The sequence below is a fragment of the Polypterus senegalus genome, chromosome 14 (genome assembly GCF_016835505.1).
Source record: "Polypterus senegalus isolate Bchr_013 chromosome 14, ASM1683550v1, whole genome shotgun sequence".
Taxonomy (NCBI): domain Eukaryota; kingdom Metazoa; phylum Chordata; class Cladistia; order Polypteriformes; family Polypteridae; genus Polypterus; species Polypterus senegalus.
In genome coordinates, this window is record NC_053167.1 from 4870506 (window position 1) to 4877574 (window position 7069).

Below are 7069 nucleotides of genomic sequence, written 5' to 3' on the forward strand. Positions count from 1 at the left end.
CAAAGAGGAGTAAAGACCCTTTAAAATGTGCATCCTTAGTGTGACCATCTAGTTCTTCCCAACTGCTACAAATGTGTTGAATTCTAAGATTTCCTCAGTCTGAGATCATTTTTCATTGAACACGTACAATAAGTTGTGCAATGCATAATTTACTGTTTATTAACATGTGCAATAATAATCCATGCTGCTGTACATTTATGCAATAATAATCAGTTCTGGTTACTTGAACATTTAACATTTTATATAGCATCCTGCTAATATTTTGAACAGAATTTCTATGATTACTCTGTTTTTAGTTCTTATTTGTATTTATTTATTGTATTGTTATCTATTTGAACTATTTGATTTTTGGATTTTAAATGCACCTTGGGGTTGTCACAAAAGTAATTTCGTTGTGTTATACCACGGGTGCTGAACTCCGGTCCTGGACGGCCGCATTGGCTGCAGGTTTTCATTCTAACCATCTTCTTCATTAGTGACCAGTTTTTGCTGCTAATTAACTTCTTTTGCCTTAATTGTAATTAACTTGACTGAGGCCTGGTTGGAGTTTGCAACCCCAATTTAGCTGCTCATCTGTTGGCTCGTTTCATATCTCATGTCTGTTTGGCTGTCATTTAATGAAGTAACAAATCAATTGAGAGAACTGAATCCTTAAAAATAGAGCTATTAAAATGAAGGGAAAAGGAGTTAATTAGCAGTGAAAACTGGTCACTGATTAGGAAAAGGGTTAGAATGAAAACCTGCAGCCACTGCGGCCCTCCAGACTGGGAGTTGGACAACCCTGTTATACAATGACAATAAAGTGCTTGAACTTGAATATGAATGTTGGCACTGTAAAAATGAACAGACCCAACATGCTTAAAAAGGTTTGGGGCAGCCACCTGTATCCTGGCTACAAAAGGGATTTGAATAGCACAGAGATGTTCACAATACTGAGTCCAAAACAGAACTGGTGAGGGTTTGCAAAGATGGCAGCTTTAATCGATCAGACCGGAAGTGATGTAGAGGAACCGGAACTGGAAGTGACGTCAGTCTGTGCACCGGGAGTGACATTCTTCTAGGCACCAGAACCGGAAGTGGCGTCATGCTGAGTGCCAGAAGCAACGTCATCAGCTCTGAATCAGACAGGTTTTCCTGCGGCTGGTCTGTAGAGATTACAGAATAAGGTTTAGTGCACCCCGCCTCCCCCTGGCCTGGCGTGAAATTAACTTTGCTTGGTCCATACAACATCTTCCTACTCACACGTGTGTGACAGCACAAATAATCTTCCATACTGGACGCATCTCGAGGGTAAGTAAAGCACATTGGATGCACCTGTTCACAATCTGGAGTACCACAGCAATGGGTCTGAATGCATATATAAAGGAGAGATTTCAGGTTTAAATTTTTAATACATTTTCCAACCTTTCCAAAAGCATATTTACTCTTTATCTTTATGGGTTATTGACTGCAGATTGATGAGAAAAATCGCAAATTTATTAATTTAAAATCAAAGTCACAACACTATAAAATATGCAGAAAGTAAAGGAGGCTTAAATACTTTCTGAATCCACTGTATCTTATTGTTCCTAAAACTAGGAAACATCTAAATTTCTCAATTTCACAGTGTGTAACTGTGCATAGCTTCTTTAGAATCTGGTAAAAATGGGGAATTTGGTCTCGTCCGTTGCGAGAGATGGATGTCTGAAGTGGAGCTCCGCTAGCAGCGGTGTTATTTTTCATATTATCTGCTTATTTTCCTGAGATATCCTGTATTTATTCAACCTGAGGGGAACTGCTACAGTATATATAAGCATATATAAATATGGCCAATAAGAAAGGGAGTCCGAAAGAACCGAAAACTAAAGCTGCACCCTAGCTGAGATCGGCAAGCACTAGTTCAAGATGTGGCCTTTCAGAGACTGACCTGGATCAAATGGGCGAAATCCCAGACTCCTCGGGACCACGGTTCATTACATCATCGCCGGCTGAGAGAGAAATGGGGAGTGAATGTACGAGCGTGAGTGAAGCAGGTCTCGATTGCTCGCTGATTGGAGAAGATCACCTGAAACTGGAAAAGGCCTTGCAGTCCAAGGTTTCAATTACTCCACGCGAGCCGGGAACATTGGGGACACCGGCTGCAATAGAGCCTGCCGCTTCACCCATGGTGCAAGAAAGCAGAATTGATCTGTCTGAACTGAAGGTGATGTTCGCTGAGCTCATGCAAGAGATAAAGAAAAGCGAGAAGGCAAATAAGAAGGCAAAGGAAAAGGCAAATGAGAACCTACGACAGGAGCTGCAACAGGCAAATGATAAACTGCAACAGGAGCTGCAACAGGCAAATGAAAAGCTGCGACAGGAGCTACAACAGGACATAAAGAACAGCGAAAAGGCAAATGAGAAGCTGCGACAGGAACTGCGACAGGAGCTGCGACAGATGCGGCAGCAGGATAATAAAGTCTTTAAAGATATGCTGGTTAAAATTGGAGAGCACATTCAGAACACCTCAGTTAAACTGAGAACGCTTGCTGATCAACTGGAGGATGTCAAGGAGACATTCACGACTCGGATTGAAAGAGCCAAAAATTTAGCTGCCAGTGCCGAAGAAAAAGCAGTAATTGTCAGCTCCGAATGCAAAAATCTCAGAGACAGACTGGCTACTTTGGAAGATGGAAGCAGAAGGAATAATGTCAGAATTGAAGGTCTGCCTGAGAATCGAGAGAGTCCAAACCCTGTGAAACTCGCAGCTGAACTTTTTTCTAAAATAATTGGAGAGGACTTTAAAGCAGATTCTGAGGTAGCAGCGGCTTATCGCGTACGCGGATCAAATACCGTTAGACCTAGATGTTTTATTATTCGCTTTGAAAGATTATCATTTAAGCTAGAGGTGATGGCACTCCTCAGACACAAGCAAGAGATTATATATGAAAATAACCACATCCGTATCTTCCCTAATTTCTCTCCAGCAACAGCTACTAAACGCGCAGCCTTCTACAACATTAAACAGCGGTTACAGCAAGCTAATATCAAATACAGCCTCTTGTACCCTGCCAAACTGAAAGTGGAATTGCAGGGTCAATTCTATGTCTTCGCTAGCAAGGAAGAAGCAGAAAAGGAATTAAGAAAGCTGATCCCGGAATTATTCTGATACATAATAGTGAGTCATGGCCGTTAATTATATGGCAAAGATTAATAATCTACTGTCTGATCTATTTGTTTAAAATACGGGTTTTATCATTATATATTCTCGTTATTACTCATTACTACTCGGGCGCTATCTGTTTATGTTTTAATTATAGTTATAGACATTTGTGCTTAATTACCTTTTTTTTTAATCTAATTATTTTCTCTCTATCCTAAACGAGACTGTTCAACATCATACCTTTGGTTTATTGTTATTGCTATTATTGCATTAAGACTTATGCTTATTCTGGACTACTTTCTAACATCATTCCCCGAGTTTATTATCCGGGTGTATTATCTTAATACACTAAGATTACTGAAGATTATATATATTCTAAGTGCACAGTTTGTTAATGATTTAATTTTATGCATATAGTATTTCGACTATATTGGTAATTGATATCTCTATATTTTAACCCTAAAACGGCACTGCGTTGGGGCTTGTTTTGCTTTGGACGCACTCTGTCTCTGGGTATGTCAGAGGACTGGGACTGTGTGAAGTGGGTTCTAGTCTCACGTGGGGAGGCAAAAAGGGAGAGTGGGGCGTTAAGGGGGGTAGAAAAAGAGAGCAAGTTTGATCTATACCTAATCTATCCTCTTAATCTTTATAATTATAACTACCAACGTACTATAAAATGACATCAAAAACTCAGCATCAATGAATCAAGGCGGCATGGCTGTACCTAACTTCCAGTTTTATTACTGGGCAGCAAATATACAAGCCTTAAAAACCTGGACACAAATAGAAGAACATACACAGGCCTGGTCCGCAATAGAAGTAAAATCCTGCAGTACTTCTTTATATTCCCTGCTTTGTGCCCCAATAAATACAAGTTATCGGCAATACACTAATAACTCAGTGAGTGCTTCACTCACTTAGAATATGGACCCAATGTAGAAAGCATTGGGAATGGAGAAGCTTTTATCAGTGGCACCTCTGCAAGAGAACCACCTCTTTCAACCTTTGCAAACATATGCAGTTTTTAATATCTGGAAAAAAAATGTGATTAACCTGCTTAGAGATCTTTATATAGACAACGTCTTTGCATCCTATGAACAATTACATTCCAAATTTAACATTCCAGCTACACATTTCTTTCACTGTCTTTAGATTAGGAACTTTGTTAAACAGAACCTTCCCGGTTTTCCTCATCTTGCACCCTCATCCACGCTGAATAAAATATTGCTCAATCTCAAGGACTCAGACACCCTCTCTGCAATATATAAAATCATTTTACAATCCCTCCCTTTCAAAGATCCAAGAGGACACTGGGAAAAAGATCTCTCAAATAATATATCAGAAAAGGAGTGGAAAGTAGCAATGCAGAGAATTCACTCGAGCTCCGTATGCGCAAAGCATACAATTATACAACTCAAAATTATATATCAAGCACATCTGTCTCGACTAAAACTCTCCAAAATGTTTCCAGGGCATGATCCAACCTGCAAACATTGCAGTCAAGCCCCAGCCTCACTAGGTCACATGTTCTGGGCCTGCACCAAATTAACATTATTCTGGACCAAAATTTTTAATTACCTTTCAGACAGCCTTGGACTCACATTAACAGCTGTGTTTGGGGTTCTTCCAGATGGGTTTAAAGTGGAGAAAGACAAACAAACTGTGATTGCATTCACTACACTCTTGGCATGCAGACTCATTCTGATAAACTGGAAGAACCCAAACTCTCCTCTTTTAAGTCAGTGGGAAACTGATGTGTTATATTATTTGAAGTTGGAAAAAATCAAATACTCAGTTAGAGGATCCGTACAGACTTTTTTCAAAACATGGCAGGATCTAATCAGTAATATTTTAAAATAAGTTCTTGAGACACAGAGGAAGCAATTATTTTTGTATTTATTTGTCTTCTGCATTCATATTGGCTTATCAAACTTATTAATTTAGGTATGTTTACAAGCCTTAAATTTTACGCGTTTGCCTTGCTCTCTCTCTCAGAGGTGGGGGTCAACTTGTTCATAACTCAATTTTACTTTTTGTAAAAATTGATTGATTTGTATGGAATGATTGCAATAAAATTAATAAAAGTTCAAAAAAAAAAAGAATCTGGCAAAAATGCATTAATGTTATTCTAAAATAAAATCTGCTGGGCCGCTTCCAACATTTCTGCTTAACACCTTCTGTTTTCAACAATACGATGAAGTACATAATACTGCAGCGGAAGACACACTCGTGTAAAAAGAAGCAGCATGTTATTATTTATGGTGGTGCTGACAGTCACCTGAAGAGAGCTGCTATTTCAGGCAGCATTCGCAGCACACTGCTTTTTATAGTCCATGTCCAAGTCCAGCACTGCTATGTGATGGTGGGCAAGCCCAATTTATGCAGCATAACAAAAGAAGAAAATTGGAATGCCGAGACAAACAATATTGCTTTACCAGTATCAAGCTGTAACTTACATACAAGGCAAAATGATGCAGAATGTCCAGCTTAAGGTCTGCACTTCCATGGAGCAAAATGGAGGTCTAATTCTCTACAGTACAAAACAATATGGTATTCATTACTGATAAGTGCTTTGCATCCGGTAAGGGTGGACTTTTCAGTATTGTTTGAGATTATCAAATCTTAACAGTAATTTATTTCTGTGATTAAAAAAGCAATACTATTTCCTGTAAAGTTCTGTGAGTGACTGATAAACACCCACATGCACTCAAACCCTAAATTGTATGTCTTCAGGATATGGGATGTAAAACACTACAGCTGGCAAAAAAAACCTCTACTGGCACGGAGAGAACAGGTAAACACCACCCCAACTTGGACAGGGCCGCAATTCACACCCAGTCTCCCTGACACTGTGTCACACCATATTCATAGTTTTAGAAATGAAACATGAACAATCAGCATTGCTCTGCTTGTTGGCAGTGATTCTCCAAGGGGGAATGTTGAGAAATACTTTTATTTTAAAAGTTTCAAATTTGGAGTTAGGTATTTCGCCACACCTCAACTCATTGCAACTGTATATTTCTGCTCTGGGGTTCAACGACAGTCTAGGTTTCTCTGTGAACTAAAGGCAGACCCCATACTGTCTGGATCCCCTTCGCCTTGTTTGAGACTGGAAAGCCCAGCTGTCGGCACCAATAAGCTGGTCCTTCTTGTTCAGCCCTTTTATTTTCTCCCCCACCGCTTTCTTTAGTTCACCTTATACAATTTCTCGTATTAGGAATTTGTTAGTTTTCACATACCCCTTGGGGTCAGAGCGCAGGGTCAGCCTTTGTACAGCACCCCTGGAGCAATTGAAGGATAAGGGCCTTGCTCAAGGGCCCGGCAGAGTAGGATCTCTTTTGGCAGTGATGGGGAATCGAACTGGCAACTTTCAGGATACCAGCGTAGATCCTTAGTCTCAGAGCCACCACTCCCTGACAGAAGGCTCTACAACCAGACTACTATCGGTCATCACGCCCTTTTCAACTGTCGGGATCATGGCTACTTGGCATACATCAGTAGTATCGGGAGCCCTTTCGCTCTGTGTCCCTTTATGATGTACGGTACAGAATACACTTACCTGTACCGCCAAATCTACCTTGGTGGAGAGTCCCAGACTAAGCCTTTCAGTGTAGTTCTCCACTAACTCCACATCCATCAATCATTTGGTGCAGCAGCTCAGTCACCTGCAATAAAGATTTCATAAGCTGCAGTGCTTTTTCCAACTCCCTTACATCTGACCAACCATCATTCCAGCTGGCGGAGGGCTCGGACAACTCTAGTGCATGCTCAGTCGGGAGTTCTGAAGACTCCTGGGACCATCTATCCTATCTGAACCAATTTATCATTGGATACCCTGCGACTCCTTACCTTCCCCAAAGGAGATGGTTTGGATGCTCACCGCTACCTTCCCCTTCTGTGGGTTCCTGTCCATGTGGTTGGGATCCAGGAACTGCATTGGCCACAGTC

General features: G+C 40.6%; 1 long non-coding RNA gene across 1 annotated transcript; it reads right to left on the reverse strand.

Annotated features, from left to right (window-relative positions):
* Positions 1-970: 970 nt before the first annotated feature.
* On the reverse strand, positions 971-6769 carry LOC120514283. The gene is made up of 3 exons (XR_005630442.1): positions 6681-6769; positions 1243-1347; positions 971-1145 (listed from the first exon to the last, which is right to left on the reverse strand). It is a non-coding gene; the product is annotated as an uncharacterized LOC120514283 (long non-coding RNA).
* Positions 6770-7069: the final 300 nt, after the last annotated feature.